The sequence below is a fragment of the Agelaius phoeniceus genome, chromosome 5, assembly GCF_051311805.1.
Source record: "Agelaius phoeniceus isolate bAgePho1 chromosome 5, bAgePho1.hap1, whole genome shotgun sequence".
Taxonomy (NCBI): domain Eukaryota; kingdom Metazoa; phylum Chordata; class Aves; order Passeriformes; family Icteridae; genus Agelaius; species Agelaius phoeniceus.
The window spans coordinates 53,430,875-53,450,232 of record NC_135269.1 but is presented as its reverse complement, the minus strand read 5'-3'; the positions used below and the strand labels follow the sequence as shown (position 1 = coordinate 53,450,232).

Below are 19,358 nucleotides of genomic sequence, written 5' to 3'. Positions count from 1 at the left end.
AAATGGGAGAGGCAGAAGGCCTGGAAAAGACTGAAGAGAGGACCAAGTAGCAGAGACTCTTTTCTGAAGCCTCAGGGGAAGTGCTAGATGGATGGAGAACTTAAAGCTCCTTAACTATTAGGAGATTATAGCAACAGAAGAAGCAATAGCTTTCCCCTCTGAGCACTTGGAATATGAGGGAATAATAAAACTTTTAGGCATCTACTGGCAAGGCAAAATTCACAGTGAATAGGCAGCATTTAGTCCTCAGACATGGGTCAGGAATGACAGCACAGCATTGCCTCCCCAAACATCTGCCTCCTGGGAGAGTCAGTGGTGTGCCACCCAGCTTCCTCAAAGGTGGGAAAATTGCTGCTTTCCTCCTTCTTGTCTGTTTTTTATTTCACTCTATAGTTTTGTCATACTCAGAAACTGCCAAAACTCCAAGAACTTTCAAAATGGAACTCAGAAGCTTAAGAAAAACAAAGGAAAGCTTCAGTCTCCATAGCTCAACTGTTATGCCAAAGTACATTTTAGGTAACTTTAAAAAATTACTAGCTCCAGAAAGGTGTCAAAAATGAAACCTCATAGCTTGATAGTTGAAATATGACAGTTTGACTATTAATGCAACAGGAAAAATTAGCTTCCTCAAAGCATTTGTTCCATGGGTCACATGAAAAGAAGGGGCAAAGACTTTTTTATAGGTAGTATTTGGTAGCAAATGTTAAAAGAAGTCAAATACCTAATTATCTTATTCGAAGAGAGGAACAGCTGGTATGTTTCAGTGAAGATAAACGTCCAGAGTCTATCCTTGCTGTGTGAGAGTTGATCTTTTTTCTTCACAGGCTTTTCTGAAATTAGCCACTGCATTACTTGGCAGCAGAAGAGGAAGCTACTGCTAAGCATCAAGTAATTAATTCTTAAGCTCCAAGAAAGGTAATATTAAATATGCTTATCCATATATTTTTCTGAATTATGTATGCATGGGAAGATAGAAATTGTGATGAAGCTGGGAAGGGAGCAAGATTCCTCTATTTTAGAGGTTTTTTTTCCAAAAAAATGTTAAACAACACAAATTAAAAAAAAAAAAAAGCCGTGCTAGTAAGATGAATGTCACACTTTCTGGAGAAGAGTATAAATGAGCATTTTAAAACAGAAGACTTTGCAGACACAGATTGTGTTTTCCACATCAACTGCAACTTTTCCTTTTGTAATTTATACTGTAATTTGAAAATGCCAATTGAAGGGTTATGCAAGCTTCTGCTGTGAAACAAAAACTGGAAGGTGCTTCCACATTTCTCTCTAAATTAAGATGAAGCAAAGAGATGAAAAATATTCTAATTAATGGAATTTCTAAAAAGCTTTATTTTCAATGAAATTGTACAGTGGCTTCCTTCTGTGATCAGCTTTATATTCTTGATTGAATATCTCAGCTTGTTTTTTTCCTACTGATCAAAAGCATCCCCACCCAGGTCCTCCATGTTCATGCACTAATCTTTCAGATGCCAATCTTCAGTGCCCAAATCAAAGTTGTTAGCAGGAGCAGCTCCTATGCACTACATGGCTCGTGGCTTTTGAAGATGGCTGAGTGAATCTCCCTCATTCCCAGTGCTCCTCTTGGAGGTTACTCACACCTCTCTTACAGGAATGCTGGAGTACACTCTGTGCTTTCCTGTAATGTCCACTCAAGTAGCCAGTCGTAGGGACCCCAGTGGTAAAGGTCCCCCCTTACCTCCTCATGCCACAAGCCAGGATTTTGCACATCTGCCCTCTGAGAGTCAGGCAGAGGTCCCTGCCTGCCTTGTCTCCCTTGTTCTTCACACCATCTCTCCTCCTTTCTGCAGAAGGCTGTCACACTTTGGTTCCCACCCGTGCCTCGTGGCTCCTGCTGGAAGCACAGGGCCCAGTGAAGAGTGCAATGCAGCCAGGAGTGTGAGCAGCTGCTTCCTACCACATGCCTGCCAGCAGATAGAGGTGAGGAAGCCAAGAATGTGTGTGTATAGAGGCACATATGTTACCACTCTCCTTCCTATTGTCCTCCCTGGCCAGCTAGGTCAGAAGTCAGCAGCAGGGGTGCCAGCAGGGTTTGAATGGGGCACAGCAGGATCGAGGGCTCAGGGCCAAGGGATCTGCAAGAGGCAGCATTTCCTGGCTCCCATGGGGTTCCCCTAGACACAAGGCATGATGGCCCCCAACAGCATGATGTCACTTCAAGGGACAAGATTTCTCAACTCTTGAGTTTACAGGCATAGCCTTTATGGGTCAGCCTCTCATTTGAGAAAGCAAAACCTGGCATAGCCCTCTGAAGAGACTGCCAACCTACAGCTGCTAATTTATGAATTACTAATTCATAAATGTAGAGCTTTGGGGAGGTCTCTTTGTCAGGAAAGCAGCACAGACTGTCTCTTTCTGACAAGCAGAAGCAGTACAGCAGGGAGTTAGAGGAGTTATGAGACACACCCCACTCCCTGGTCTCCAGCACTCATATGTGTGGGCTTTAAGTCTTTTTTTTTTTTCCTACAGCGATTCAGAGGCACCACTCAGCTGCCTGACCTGCTAGACTTAGGACTACTGCAGCACCTCATGAATATCAATCCTCTCCCACCCTATTCACCTTCACCAAATGAGCATCAAAGACTCTCCCAAAGTGCTTGGGAGGGAAAGTTAACATTTACTGTATATTAAATGTGAACTGGATACACTTCAGTTCACCTTTGCTTTTACATACAAGTCAGAAGGTTGAATCATACTGGGACAGGACTGACCTACTCAGGTTTTGCTCAAGTTATTGAGGTTGCCTAGTTATTCCTTTTAAGCCAGACTCTTAAAGAGTCTGGCAGACAAAGCTGCAGGGGAGCTTCAATGTTTCTGAAAATCTCATTAGGCATCTAGCTGTAACCTGAACCCACAGCCTTAGCATACAAGTATTTGACCTTTCATTACTAGACCCATGTTCTGCAGAGGAGATGCTATTGTGAGAGCTCTGCCCTGTCTCCTGTGAACATTCTCAAACAGCTACATTACACATCCTGAGGTGCTGAGAAACTCCTACATTGCAAGGAAGAGAGGACAACACAGAAGATTTAAAGAGGGCTCCTTTCAGCTTCCAGTGCATGGGATTAGATATACAATCATTCTGGGTTCAGAAAAAAATTGGACACTTTCTTATGCTTAGACCCATTTATTCAGAATTAACGGCATGTCTCTGTATTCAACTGAGACATGTCCTGCACAGCCAGTCCCTCTGCCAGGAGCTAACTAAGCCCCAAGGATGGAGGGAAAGAAGAGAGAAAGAAGCAAGCTGCATTTTTGCCTTGTCTGCCAGACTTCTCCCTAGGACTGAAAACCTAACTTGCAAAGAATGAGTTTCCTTACATGAACATTTTTAAGGCAGAGTACAGCAAATGCTAGTCCCCAGCCCTGCAGCAGCAGCTTCTGCTAGGGCAGATGTAGGGATCATAAAACCAAGGGAGGGAAAAAAAGTAAATAAAAATCTTGATTCCTTGCATTCTTGATTCCTACAAGGCAGTGTAAGAGCACAACAGGATTCTGAAGTGCATATTTGTATTTTCCATGCTACAGGCAAACAAACCACCCTAGACACTGACTCCTTAACACTCAGGACAGATGATAAGCACAACTCACTCATCACTGGCACAACCCCCCAACTTTTAACAGTCAGTTTATTTAAAACCTGCAAGCTAGATTTGTGCTTCCTGCACAGAGAGGTCTAGTATGCCAAGTTGCAATCCAAAGTGACTCTTACTACCCGACTATAAACCCCAGAAAATAGGGCTAAGAGTTCATTATGAAGCTGGTGACAGACTCCTAATTATAGTGGTGCTATCAAGCATGATAAAGGCTGGTTGGTTTTATTATAGTCTCATCCAAAGACTTGTTGGATGCTGGATTAGCTCATCTTTTCATTCCTGTTGAACTGCCATATGTTTCTTTTTCTCCTTTATGTAGCATTTGGCAGGAGTTATTTGTCAGCATTTAGAAAAAGAAAACATGTCTCCAGAAACTTAATTTCTAGTTCTTTCCCTGCAAAGTTTCTTGTTTTACCTGTTAAAACCTTAGAAATTGCATTTTCATGTCTAAAACCAAACTGGATGAGAAAAAGTCACCATTAATGCATGAAATATAGACAGTCTTAAACTGTCCTGATCACAATACTGCAGTATAACATCTCAGTATACTTTAAAGAAACAGATACCTCCATAAAAAGCTGTCTCTCTCTCCCTCCCCTTCCACATCAACTCTGCCCGATTTCATATCCACTTCAAATATCTGCAAGTAAATCAGAGCAAAATGCAGCATTTTACTAACAGATTTGATTATTTATTCATCACTACCACCTACCAGCATTGTTGCAAAGATCCAAGTTACACAGAACAAGTCACAGGAATAAAAACAATATTAATTCAGGCTTTTTTAAAAAGCCTCTTGTTTGCAGCTGTGAATCCACTGAATGTCACAAGCTTAGTTAATATACCATAGGAGAAAGGATTTAATTGCTTCTAATGCCAGATATGAGAGAGTTGGGAAGAACTAAGCAGCACCTGTATGGAGGCAAACCTGGAAACCAGAACAGTACTGTGGCTGGACAGAAAAGAGAGCTCCAACAGTCATTTCTTGACTTCATAAACTTTGGAGAAAAACTGAAGCAATGGCAGAGCCTCACAGAGGTAGCCAGAGGACAGGCAGATTATTTCACCTGTGCATCAAAACATGTCAGAAAAGGTGGAGTAGGTGACATCATCAGCTTTAAATATGGAGCAAAATTCAGTAACAGATAAGGATTTTACTGACCCATGTCCTTTGAATCAGAGACACTTAAAACATCACTTCCCACTGCCCTCCTCCCCTCCCTCAGCTTCCTCTTCAATAAGAGCACTTCTGCTATGGTAAACAAGGTATTCTTCTGAAGGCATCTCCTGTGAGTGACATACCCCCCAAACAAATGTCATGGGCTCATCTCCAGACAGAAGAAGCACAGTTTATTTCAGAGGAAAAAAAAAAAAAGAAATGGCCTTGAAAAGCCACAGAAAGTGACCTAGGGGCAAGATGATGAGAACTAATAGAGCACTTGTGAGAAAAGGAAGGTCACCTGTCACAGTTGCTATTCAGCTCTGCTAAGTGGTTTTATTGATGGGTCATTAAAGGATTCTCATCCACTTTCAGCCTCAAAGTAGTTTTATAAAACAGACAATCAGAAAAAAAAAAGAAAACAAAACTGCCTTAGGTTTAAAGTGTCTTAGCCTGATATCATTATGCACCAAGAAGTTCATAATGAAGGTATGAATTTTAATTAAATTTTATTTTTAAATTTAAGTGCAGTCTTCCTGCAGCCATACCTCATCACCAAATGAAAGTTCATGTCTTTGGATAGCTGAACCCCACCATAATCCAGTTTGCCTGAAAATAAGTAGCATAATTGATTTCATGCTCCTCTGAGCCCTTTGGTGTAGGCTTTCGGCTGCCCCACCACTTGCAGGTGTAGATATGTAGCAGATAAAGATTAATGCTGGCGTGCCAACCCAGAGATGCTGAGCCTGCCAATTTTAGTAGCTCTGCAAAACAAGCTGTGAGATGCTCCCACAATTTCGATGTAAGTAGGCCAATAGAAAACTGAATGAATAAGACCATTTTGATGGCTAGGCCATTGCTACTGTAAGCAGAGGACTGGCAGCATAGTTAAAAGCAGACAGACTTCCTTGCTTTCCCCTTTTTTTTTCCCTTCAGACACTGGAAGTGAGTGCTGTAGGGGGGGACTGAAATTTCACCAGCACCTGCAGTAACATGCAGGCACGAGTAGCACCCAGCTTCAATAGTGTCTATACAGCATACCAAAGAACAACTAAAGAGACACATGTTACTGGTGAAAAACCTACAGTGAACAAGAGTAAAAGTAATTTCAGTGTTGATTGCCTGTAGTGTTCTATGATAAATAATGTGATTTTTGCCATTATATCCAGAAAAAAACCCAAAAAACTATTGACAAACACTATCAATAAATATGATATTTGGCTTGCATTTTGTAGCTTAATAGATGACAGTTACAAGGAGTGTATGTATTAAGCTAACTGCTACTGTGAACAGCATATAGGTGCATACACCTCTATTACCTATAGGGACCTCTACATAACTTATACCCCCCCTTAAACTCCCAAAAGCACTCAAAAATTGTCTTGCAAACACTAATGCATTCTGCCCCATTTAAATTTGTCTTCCCCCTCCTTTGTGTGGCCCAGGCTCAGTCAAGAGCCATAGGGAATTGGGCACCTCATGTCCCCAGTGTCTGTGCACAGAGCCAGGCTCCTGGGGCTGGGTAGGAACCAGTTTCCCCTCTCTGAAGACCAGACTTGCACAGCCCACAGGCATCACCTCTCTGGGCAAATTAGCTGCCATGAATTAAAGAGCTGCAGGCTGGTGTTAACTGAAATGTTTTCAGAACTTGCATGTCAGCCTATTTTGATCAATATTCAGAGAAAAGGCAAAAGCATCTGTGACAGCAACTCCCCTCTGTTGCCAAATCCTGCCTCTGAGCTGTAAAAAGAAAAGGTCACTTAAATTTAACAGGACTAACAAGGTATTTTCTCAGTCCTTTCTCGGAAACAGCTGAGCTGCTCTGGCTAAATGCTGTTTTTTCTTTTTAAACAATAATAACAGAATATTCAGCAAGAGGCAGACACCAAGTTAAATCTCAATGCAAGCTTTTAAAAACTGGCAAACTTGTAAGTGGCTGAAAATAGAGTCTTATAATGGAAAGTGTCAAACAACCTTGATAATAGGCAGCATTACCAGTCTGCTCTGTAATTCAAAATTATGTTTTATTATAGTGTTAAATATGCCTAAGCTCCATTTACCAGTTCCACCATTGCCAGCCCAAGAGCAGCTGCTGGCCGATGGCAAATTAACAAGTTGTAGTTTTCCTGGTGTAGACAAGAGGATAGTTGTTTCTGGCTTTCAGCAGTTGGAGCAGGTTCATCTCAGCAGTTTTTATAGAGCTGAGCATATTGGCATAAGGCCATTAACACATTTCTCAGGTGGCTCCCTGCAGTAATAAGGTGGCCTGAACATATGAAAAGTAAGATCCAGCCATGTTTTTCCAGAAGCTGGTGTAAATGTAGTCAGCAGGTGATCTTGAAGAAAGTACGACAAAGTACACATATTCCAGAGTTTCTGCTATTTTGGAAAACAAAATATAACTCCAGTTGACACTTGGGAGGCCCAGGGCCTTTACTGTATACAGGATGAGATTTATATGGTCAGGCTCAGAAAGGGGTCTGAGGACATTTCTTCTGAGATAAAGTAAGAAGTGATCTGGTTCTATATTTCCTTCAGGAGAATGAATGGCCATTACAGAGCCAAACCATGAAGACCATCAATCTTTTCCTGCAAAAGATGAGCCACATGAGTTCCCAGCCTAAAAGACTGTCACTTTTCAAAAATTCAGAAGTTTTTAATGGCCTCCAAGAAGCTCCTCAGATAAATCATGCAAAAGGGCCTTTTCCAAGGTGCCAGAATCACATGACACCAATCAACCTTTCACCACCCAGGGCCAGTCTGTAAGAAAGGCCGCCAGCTCTAAGTCTAAAATTGAAACTGCAGCTCACATTGTTCCTATGGAATAAAAAAAAGAGGGGATAGACACGACACCCTTCCTAGGCTGCATGCCCTGGGGAAGCCAGATTTTGGCCATCACACCAACCCTGGAAGCAAACCACTACCTTGGGTGTGCCAGAGAGCAGCTGCCCAGCGCCAGCAGTACTGAGGATAACACTTCACATGAGGATAGACAGGAGAGCATGAAAGATGAGTAGCTGCTGTCAGCACTGGGCTGGGCACCCACTGGCATCTCTCCCAGACAAGTCACAGCAGGGAGCTGAGGCAGTTGCTGGCACAGCATCACAGTGACACAAACATGACCATATCCCCTTCTTCTCGTCTCCCAGTTAACTCCCTCAGACACTTTCACACTTTATTCTTCCCTCCACTAATCAAATGGCCCCTCTTGGGAGCCAAGGTTGAGGCATGGTGATGATTTGGGGCTGTGACACATAAGATCCCAGAGGAACCAGGGCTAGACCACGTCGTTCAACCTTTCATTTCTATGTCTCCAAAGTGAGACTAGCAGTGCTCACTGGCACAGAGTTACAATGATACATTTTTGAAACTTCAAAATATCCACATATAACAGTAAAGGATCCAGAGAAAGATTCTGCTAGCAGTATATACTAGCAAAAGTAATGGATTCAAATCAACCGTGCTGCTCAGCACAGCAGTTCAGTCGACTGCGCCTTTCACCCTGGGGATGTCAGGAGGCACATCCCTGGGTAGTGAGACAGAAACCACTGCAAACACAGGCAGGTGCTGCCCCAAAGGTGGTGAGCATTGTTTCATCACACTGGCACACAGGGCCAGGGGCCAGTTTCCAACTACTGGTAGTGCTGGCTCCTTTTTTACCTGGTACATGCACAAGTTGAAATGCAAAGTGGGCACTGGATGTTTTTCAGAGAGATTAAATAATCTTTTGATCTTGAGAACAGAGGGCAGCATCTTCAGAGGCTGCATGTGCATCTTTTTCTGATTATCAAATCCCTTTGAGGTATCTTAGAGAGGACATGCTCAAAACACCTCAAGTCTCAGGCTGTTTGGCTAATCTAGATTCCAAAAATCTTGTCTGTATTCAGCAGAAGTATGATTTGTTTCTTAAACACCTCTTACAGCCTCTCAGCTACATTTCCCCCATCTCAGGAGTAAATTCTACTTCTCTGATTCTTTCTCTATGTCTTCCAAAAGCAGAATCTTTTACTAACCACTGGTCCCAAAGGATCAGCTCAACATCTCTGTGGCTTCAGACCCACTTGTTGCAGGACTCCTGTATACTCTGAAAAGCATCCAGAAGAGCTGAGTTTTTAATTCTGAGTCCACCAGGGCCAAGGTGAGAAGCTGCTGAACTCTCAAATGATCCTATATGGAAGAGTGAGGAGAAGGGAGAAACAAGATGTTTTCTCATAGGAGGTAATGGGGATCCATAGATCAGTAGACCTTGGACTAAAAACCAAGATTCTCCTACAAGAAGGAAGCAGTAGAAAAACATTTTTACAAGTTGTACCACCACAATTGTCATATTTCAAAGCTCCCATAACTTCTCTGTGATTTCTCACATGTAGCTCCTCACAGCACTGACTCCTTCTTCATCACTGCACAGCCAGCAAACTCCAACTCTCTCCTCACCCAGCTAACCCACTCTTTTGTAGCACTCGTCTTCTTATTGGACTCAGCTGTGGCCTATTAAGGGCAGGCCTGTTCCTAATCTTTGGTGATTAGCACAGCTGTAACTCCTCAGGTGTGAGATTGCCTTCTGCACTATTCTCTTACATTCTATCCCTCCACAGATGATAATAGCACAGAGGTTCACTAGACTATTCTCAGGGACAGAGATGCAGCAGGCTGGACTTCTCTGTTAGATTCCAGCTAACTCTTCCATGTACAATGACTGATGGCTATCATACTAAATGAACATACCATCTGAACTTGTCACTTCTACTTTTCAGAAAACAATCTCATTAGAAAAATAGCCTTATGAGGCAGAGAAGCAAAGAATTGCAATCCTTCTAAATAGAGGCTCTAACAAGTATCAAGTGCTGTGACTGAAGGAGTAGCTGTACACTAAGTCTGTTTAAGCAGCAAACATGGCTCAAGGAATTGCCACATATGCCTCTGTATGCTTCAGCATCAGCTGTGCCCATTCCTGTACCATACATTGTTAATTGGCACCCAAGGCAGAATGGATTTTAAAAAATAGACAAAACTATAAAGTTGTTTGTATTTTAAAGAAAATTAATAAACCAACTTATTTCAGTTGTCCCTGGCCATGAAAGCACTGAGAACAACAGAAGAAGAAGACATCCTCCTTAGGATGACCAGTAGAAAGGCACTTAGGGGAAAGCTTAAGATATTCCACAAAGAGATGTGAAGTTTGGAACACAACTGGAGCCTGTGTCCTAGTTCTGCCTATAGCACTGGTGTGGATATGGCAGAGCAGTCATTTACAGAAACATCTTGCAGTGCTTCAATATGGAAATATTCCTGGTAACTATGCCAGTCCAAACTAAAAATAAAATATAAGTGTTAGTCATTTGATCTCTGTCCAAAATCCTGGACAATTCATTGCAGGAAGTTTCTCTGTGAAACAAGGACAACAGTAATAATACCCAACAGCTCTCAAAGCTATGACTGCTGAGATGGTATTTTTTTCTTATATAACTTTCTCTCCTATAATGGGATTTGTTATAAATATACACACACATATATATATACACACACATACCTCAGCCTTATGGTATTGATAAGGATTTTTCTTTGCAAACTACTGTTTACTTCAAAGGAGGACTGTCATCAGTGGAGAAGCAACTTGTTCAGGCAGGAAGGTGTAAGAGAAAATGACTGTTCAGCATTCAAGGAGGAGAAATAACTACTCTGCCCCAGTTCTCTCACTAAAGAAGTACACTGCAAATTGAGAGAGCTTTATAAATAAGAAAAAAATATGTGTGTTGCCACAGTGTTTTCTATTTGAAATGCAGGAAGACATGGGGGTCAAAGTGGGAGAGAGTGGGACATACTCCAATCCTTTGGCTGTTTTAGGGAAGGGCCCAGCTATAGCTCTGTCAAAGAAACTGAAGACACTGAAAAAGGGAGTGAAATAAAGTGCTGCAGCAAAATTTTGATGGAGCATATCAGGAAATTTGGGCTGTTTTTTCTGCATGAGAAGAGAAATGAGCAGAGGTAGCACAAGCAGCACCTCTCAAGTTTCCTCCAGGCTGGGGAGAGCACAACCACCTCGCAGCTTCCTCCTCCCTCCCCAAACCACAGACTCCTTTCCCAGCCTGCAATCTCTCTTCCCACTGCTCTGGCAAGTCTTTCTCTTTCCTTTCTCTGTCTAAGCTCCAAGTTGCCAAGCAGGTTAAAAAACCAAAACAAAACAGAAAAGAGCTGAACATATCTGCAGAAGGATGTGGGGGTTAGGGAGATCCTGTGTCACGTTAACAGACCACAAGTGTTTTGTGCAAGAATCACCTTTCTGATACTGTTGGGAAAATTATTAAGCTGTTTTAAAAATATGGATGGATGGATAGATAGATGGATGGATGAATGGATGGATACCTAATTTCCTCAGATAACAATCCACTGTGTTATTTTCTCTCCAGAATACACATCATTAAATATAAGAATTTCCCATTAGCAGTGCAAGAACATTAAGATTCAAATAAAATGGGAAGCAGAACAGCAAAGTAAATATGCAAGGGCAAAATACCACAGAGCCAACTGAATTAGCACAACTACTCAGCTTTCTTCATGTCTAGCTGAAATCTGTTTAAAGATTGAAAGCATTCAACAAGACTAAGTGATGCTAAGAGCAGGAGGAAAGAGTTTCAAAGAGCTCATTTCAAAGAGCTCATTAATATCCCTTAATATTGTAGGATATTACCTAAAATTAAGTTGAAGCAAGCCATATCTGTAAGATTAGACTATAGCTGAATTGCAGGTTCTAATAGCAATAGAAAGCAAATCTGACTGTGAACAGATCAGCGTTATATCCTCATCAGACACCTTTCAGAAAAATGGAGAAGCAAATGTGTCCCTAAAGCTGCCATTAGCACAGCATGGGCTGCTGGGTGTATCTGGCCCAGGTGCCCCAGCTTTAGCAGTGGCTTTCCACTCACCAGCCTTTTGCTGGAAAACCTGAGGCTTTCAGGCACACCAAAATGGAGACTCAGGCACCCACCCAACCTGCCACGGGAGTATTTCACTGGAGTTTTGGAAGTCAGCAGGTACCATTTTCTGAGAAAGTCACAGAAGACATTATACATTTTTTAAAGTTAAAATGTTGAGCTGTCAGCCCAAATCATTTGCTCCCACAAGTTTATAAGTGTGAGTCAAGAAGCTGCTGAGGTTGAAGACTTGTTAAATACCACATAATAAGAATGTTTCAGACAACAAAACATGAAGTGTTTTAGCAATATTTAGGGACTGAAAATAAGTTCACTGTGGAAACTGCAGACCATTTAAGACATTGATCTTGAGCACTTAAATGTTCAAAGAAAATGAAGAACATACAAAATTAAGATAGAGAATCAGGAAAATAGTCAATATAGCTCCAGGAAAATCAGACCTATAATCCTACCCAGAAAATGTCCCCAACCTGACAAATTTAGTTAAAGAAGGCACATGATGTCTTTCAGCACACTAAGCATCTTATAACTAAGCTCTTATAACTAAACAGTTCTATTTAAAAACAGATGTCACACAAGTTAACAAAGCAGATTAAATAGCTCATCATTCTCAACGATTATCATTCAATCCTTGGTACACCAGCTCTCCTCATCTTCATAAGAAACAAAACCTGAAGCAAAAATCTTCCAGGAATGTGGAAGTCCTAGTTAAGAAAGATAGTGCTGGTACAAATCCATCATTCCATCAATTTGCCTGCAACCTGAACAAAAGCACAAATCAAGTTCAAAGATACGATGACGTGGATCACGAAGTACAATAAACTCAATTGAACAGCAGCACTGCTACTGTAACCAAACAAGACCACACAAAAAGCAGACCCAAAATTTAGTTCACGGTGTCAGAATATTATTTGGAAGAGAGTAACGTAAAAGATCATTAGAGTCATAGCTGTTTACCTGCTAGCACAGTCACTCCAGGGAAGTGGAGAGAGAGAGCCAATGTGATACTCCAACACACACAGCATCAAAGCACCATGTTGAAATTGTGAGATGTAATTACATCATTTAACACTGGACTTCCTAAAATGTATCTGTTTCTGACACTGCCTGCTTGAATCTAATGTCATTACATTGGTAAGAGCTCAGATGGGAGATATACGCTCTATTTAGAACCAGACTTAAAGACAGACACTACAGCCAATCCATTCCATTTAGTAGATGGGAGGTAAAGAGAGGATGATAAAGAGGTAATAAGCATTGTCAGTGTCAGCTCATAGATGTTAGGTCTTTTTCTTAGAGGTGATTTGATCAGAGAATGCCAATCCACTGGATCAAGCTGTTCTTAGGAATTTGGCAGATTTTATAAGCACTCCCGCACCTCACTGATGAAATAAATCCTTGAGGAAAGACCACTGGCTACTCCCCAGTCAATTTTCTTCACAGAAAAACCAAGGCAAACCAACATTACGGGTACACCTGCATCTGAACTGAAGAAAGACTACAAAGTGCCTTTTCAACTCAGAATTCACCATTGCAGACTACTTGATTTTTCCTGTTTTTTCCAGTCAGCCTCTCACCTGTCAGACAGGGATCATCAACTGCTTCCATGGGTCTGCTCTGACCTTTAAAACAACAAGTGCAGGGGCTCATTTCCATCAAGATCTGACCCCAGCCTTTTCCAGGGCCAAACCAAAAGCCCCCTTTTTGGATAGAGAGCTTTGCTGTTCTGACATTGCTTCCCTCACAACGTTTACCCACATTCAACACACACCAGGAAAAATGAAAATGTGACCTTAGCACAGGAATAATTGAGGACCATTCAGAAACCATTCAACAGACGTGGTAGAGTAATATAATGCAACTAACTTCTCTAAAGCAGTGTCTGTAGCTTCCAAGCTTCATCCTTATTGGAATAAATATGGCACCGAATTTTTAATTATACTGCTATTATGAAGTGTTAATGAGCATTAGCCGATGACTCAGAATAATAATTACTAGGTGGTGCTATCATGAAGGTACAATTTTAGAAGCCAAGCAGGTGTTACTTTCCTGAATGATTCAAAAATCACAAGCAGCCAATCCTCCAGCTAATTGCACACGGAAGCTATGCACACTGAAATGCCTTTTTTCACATGTCCAAAACAGGTGGAGAAGGAAGTTTTTCCTTAATGCTGCTAAGCTGATTGGTTGTCAGTGTTCAGAAATAATTCTCCAAGTACAAGGTTTGGCTTTTTCGTGATGTGTCAAGCATTTCTCTATTAAAAAGGTTAGGTTGCCTTGTCTTGTAGAAAGAAATATTTCAGGCTTGCTTCCACCTAAACCTCCCACAGCCCCCAATTCTGAATGTCAGTCATTTTGTATCAGTGGCAACAGCAGTAATAAATGCCTACTTGTAATTACAGCATATTGGTTCTGACATTACAGGGTCTGTAATAAATGAATAAAATAAATATATTAAAAAACCTAATTAAAAAGAAACATTTAAAAGGGGGCTATTTTTTAAGTAGCAGAATACATATTTAAAAACAGTAAGTACCCCTGAAAAATTGTGCAGAGCAGTCTTATAGCTCTGAATTCTGGTAACTTGTTGGAAAAGACCTATTATAAAAGGCTTCCCTTTTGTCCCAAATTGTTCTCCAGGTTACCCCACTGCACCATAAATTGAATCATGAGAGGATTTCAATTTCTCCATTTCTAATGAAAAGCCAGCTGACTAGGGATATATCTATGACATTTGTACTACTGAGTATTTCAACACTAGATTGTTTGTGACAGCAATCCAAAAGTACTCAATCTCACAACTCCCTTCTCTCCTGGGTGCTTCAGTAGCTCTTTTTTCAATCACTTGAAATAGCAATATGATAGAGTTACATGGGACTTGTTATGGGAATGATAGATAGCTGATTAAGTGTGGGTTTTTTTTTTTAAACACTGCTTTTTTTTTTGCATATATTAAATCCTCTCCCACAGTACTGCTACTTAAAACAATTCAATTAAAATTTTGGGTGATAGCATGCTCTTAATTTCTTTATCAAATTAACTGGTGTGCAAAAAAAAAAAGGATGATTGGAAAGTCTTCCCCCATGATATGGTGATTTTTCTTTTTTGTAAGGAGTTTGCAGGGAGTCAGTGATAGAGGCAAGAAACAACAAAACCCTGGGCGTGTTAGGCCATCAGTTGTGACGTGGGCTGGTGGAGGAATCCTGTCTTCCACCACAAGCATGCCCATGGTGACTAATGCCTTCACACCCTGCAGCATGGGATCACACTCACCCCATGGTTATGTCATTTTTAAAGCATCTGGTGGTAATTTAGAAATACAAAACTAAAAACCAGACAGGCACGTACTTGGTAGTTCTACTATTCACAAAAGCAGCGATGCAGTCACAGGTAAAACAAATAAATGTTGAGGTTCACCCTTCTTTAAATCTGAGCTGGGAGTTTACCTGTTTACTACCTTGCTTTGAACACCAAGAAAAGAAGAATTATTCACCTGTTACAACTGGCAGTTGAGCAACACAAAAGATGTTTGCAGTGGTAGATAGATGAGCTTCATTACTTTGAAACTATCCTCTCGTACGGAAATGCTGGACCCATTTTAGGCCCATAGTAAAGCAGATTACCTTTATCTATTACCACTGCAAGCAATCTCCACTATATTTAAGTTATCACATTAGGCAAGCTGTGCTCATGGATGGTATACAGCCAATTAAAACACCACAAGAACAAGGAAATCTGACCTCCTCCAGATCCCTCATGTGCACACACTGCCTCAGAGCTCCTCAGTGGGCTCCTCCACTGGCTCATGCCACCAAACCCATGTGTTGGTGCTCAGCTCTAGAACCCCCAGCACAGAACTGCAGAGATATTTAATACTGCAGGTAGTTTAAAGATAGCAACCTTTTATGAAATTAATGGCATTTGTTCTCTTGGGCACCACTGGAATGTACTGAAGTGAACTCAATGTAGGATATAATTCAGGAAATGTAACTACATTCACTGAAGATATTTAAATGCTAATCTGTAAGTATGTTTGTTCCTTATTCCATCAGGATTTGTTTCCATTTCTTTGAGTGCTTGAGCTTCTCATTGGACAACACCATTTCCCTTAGAAGGCTGGAAGCAAAAGAAGATGACACTGCTGAACCTGGCCATTTCAACTGGAGCCCACCTTCACACACACAATCATCCAGAGCCATCCCTTGCCACTCATTGCTGCATGAGCTCAAGACCCTTTTGAAAAACAGCCCAACCCACCCACTGTGATTGTGCTAAGCCTTTTTAATTAAGGCCCCTGGTACCATCTACTTTGATGCACAGCTTTGTGTTGTTTAGAAACCTGAGAGCTGTCCTGATAAGACAGGAAACATCCTCTAGTCCAGCTCACTCCCCTGAGAACAGACTTCATCTCACTTTCTGCAGAGCAGCCCAAACTAGTCATTAGGTTATTTCTGTTTTCAAGGAGATTGAGCCCTCCCAGGGGCAATTCAGCTTCCCTAGTTTAGGTGCTTATCTCAGGCTTACATGAATCACCTCAACCTTCCCTCTTCCCATCCCCTGATGATTGTTTGCTGTAAATAAATGTACAGAGCTAGAAATTAGGTGTCTTGCTGAAGACAGTCAGGGAAAATGAACCACATTTTAACAGTAGCCAGCAGCAGCCACTGAAGACCATTCATTTTTCATGCCAGATATCTTCCCAGATTTCTAAGAAAAATGAGTTTCAGGACTTCTTAAACTGAAAGTTGCATCAAGGCTTTAAAGTTACCAAAGGTCTTATTTTCTATGTATGTGCTTAATCTTTTTTCCATATCACTGGCATCTAAAAGCTTCCTGCAGCAATTCTGTGATTTAGCTTTCCTCGAACAGGAGAAGGGGCAGAAAAGGGAACCGGATTTTAGGCCTGCTGTCTGGTAATTGTATTGTTCCTAGTCTGTACTTTTAAATTGCATGATATTTTTTCTCTCGTGCTTTTTTGTCACATCAGCTGAAGAGTTTTTTTTTTCTAAAAAAAGGTTCTGAAATGGTCAGAACCCTCCAGGGTATCTAAGATTCAAAAGCGTATGGATCTATAAAATCACAGGGATAATTATGATTTTGCTCTCCACTCCTCTCCTAGTATTTCTTATTTTCTATTTACTTTACTGACCACCACTGCACACTGAACTGACATTTAAAAAGTATTATCCACTGCACCTCTAATAGCATGTTGAGGTTTTTTAGCTCCTCAGAAAGAAGAGGATTATTTCCTTTCCCCCTTCATGCATTATTTTGCATTCCTCGACACTGAATTTCATTTCCCCATATTTCCAGCTCTGTGTGAAAGAGTCTCTGCAAGTAATTTAAGGCAGCTTCAGGTCAGATTACTGTAAATAATCTTGGTATTCTCTCCAAGTTCTGTCATCTACTTAAAATCAGATCATTGATGAATATGTTGAACAGCTCCAACAACAGATCTTTGACGGACTCATCCCAGTAATAGCTGCTAGAGAACAAGGATGCTAATCAGATATTGCATTTCTTTGTTTCCTATTTTTATTCACTTAGCACTTTTTCCTTAATTCCCTGATTACTGTGGTTCTAAAATATTTCTGTGAAATACAGCTTGTATTTTAATTTTCAAAGAAGCTTTCTACAAGGTACCAGCTAGATCTGCTATATCCATATAGTAGCTTCCCTCCAAAACTTGCACAGAATCACAAGAAGCAAATTCCCCTTACAGAAGACATGCTGTCTCCTCTCTGGTTCATTATATTTCTCTTATCTACTGCTTCTATTCCTATTCTGATTTCTACAACACTACTTAATACAGGAGCCAGATTTACTGATAATCTTCTTACACGACCCACAGAAGCCCTCACTAGACTGCTATATTATTGGTTTATTTAAGCAGACAACAAACTAGGAGCAATTGCTTATTTTTATTCCTCTAGAGTTCTGCATGAACAGCATCCAGCTCCAGTGCCTTGTTACCAGAAATTGTTTGGATTTTTTTAGCGTGAAAAGCCTTTTAGAACTGACATTTCAAAAAGCACCAGGCGACTATCAAAGAGACATGTCTGGTCCAGTGAAGGCAAGTCCCTGCAATCTGGCTGCCTTGAAGATACCAACAGCAGTTTTAGCAAAGCTAAGGATCTGTAGCCCAAGAGCAGCAAAGGCATGAGAAACGACAGAGTACAAAGGTAAAAGGATAAGGGATGAGTCATGCTATTTAAAATAACTGACATCTAAGCTTCCCTTGATTTTGGCACCTAATAACACGCGTGTCCTCAGCCCACTCAGACTGGAGGACAGGGGTGTAGGCAGGAGCTCTGCTATGAACCTGCCACACACAGGTACCACCCTTAGCCCCCTGGGCTGGGACACCCTCATGCACACTGAGTCAGTCTGCAGTAACACCTCAGTCAATGCAGGTGCACCATTTCCCATGCACTGCAGGGATTTCCAGTGCTGAGGATCCCCCTCCACCCTAACAAGGAGGGGAGGAAAGATGAGCTCTCCCCTTAACTTCAGTAAACCTGGATCTGTCCTCCATTTAGGGTGGTGACAGCTGTAGCTTAGGTCCATGATGAAGGAAGGGATCAGAGTGGAATTTGAGCACATTACCACTATTTGCTTTGGTGAATGGCACTGTAGTTTGCAGTGGTTGTGCCAACCCCAAATATTTCCAGAGCAATGACTCAGATTATTTTCTTCCCATGGAAAAAAAACCCAACCATAAAGCCAAACACATGGGGCATCCCCATTCCTGTCTATATGTCTTTATTTTCATTGTGTGATTTTTGAGCAGCAATGCACTTCCATTGTTTTTGTCTTTCACTACATTTTTTTTAAATATAGGAATTCAATTGAAAGCTGGAATTATTTAGAGTGTGACTTCAGGGAACTGTGCTTAAAGAAAAAACACCCCATGAAATATTGCAAGATTCATGGAAGAAGTTGTACTTCAGAGCATACTTAAATGATGCAACAACAGTGGAAGTTTAGCATGTGTATCTGCCAGTAGATAATTAAATAGGTTTGCATCTTTCAATCATGCCATTTCATAAATGCACTTGCCCAAGCATTGTTCAACGTCACATTGACCATCCTGGCAAAGAGGCCAGGACTTCCAAGGCTGGATTGGTTTTACTGTCCCTCTCAGAAAACATATAAATCAGGAAAGACCAAGTGCTTAGAATTTATTTTTCTGGAACAAAAGGTCCAAGCAGAATATAGCTTTGTGGTTCTCTTCAATAATTTAAACACTATCAACATAAAATATATGTACTGCAGTTATATTTGTTATATTATTACTCCTATTTAGAATAAATATGATTCCAAAAGCTAGGAAAATTGTTATTACACTCAGATGATTGTTAATTCTTCCATCTTGAAGAAAAAAAAAAAAACAACCAAATTTAGGAAGTTAAATTAATAGCACATAACACAAATAAACAGATTGTTAAAGAAGCTGTTTGAATTCTTCAAATTAATTTTTGCCAAGAGCCCATCTGGGACTGACTTCCATCACCACACTATGAGAGCTTCATTAGAAAGTTGTTATAACAATATTCCAGAAACAGCAGTAGAACATAGGTTTTCTTTTCTCCCTTTAACACAGCTTGCAACTTTTCACACACAGAGATGAGCAGGAAA

At 40.9% G+C, this 19,358-nt stretch overlaps 1 protein-coding gene across 8 annotated transcripts in view; it reads right to left on the bottom strand.

Annotated features, from left to right (window-relative positions):
- PLXNB2 (plexin B2) overlaps positions 1–19,358 on the bottom strand; it is a 252,189-nt gene that overhangs the window by 203,419 nt on the left and 29,412 nt on the right. For 2 of the 8 annotated variants that reach the window (XM_077179032.1, XM_077179029.1), the window contains exon 3: positions 4,196–4,269. The exons of the other annotated variants lie outside the window; for them this stretch is intronic. The gene's annotated coding sequence lies outside the window, so the exon portion shown is untranslated. The remainder of the gene's footprint in view (positions 1–4,195; positions 4,270–19,358) is intronic. 8 annotated transcript variants of the gene reach the window in all.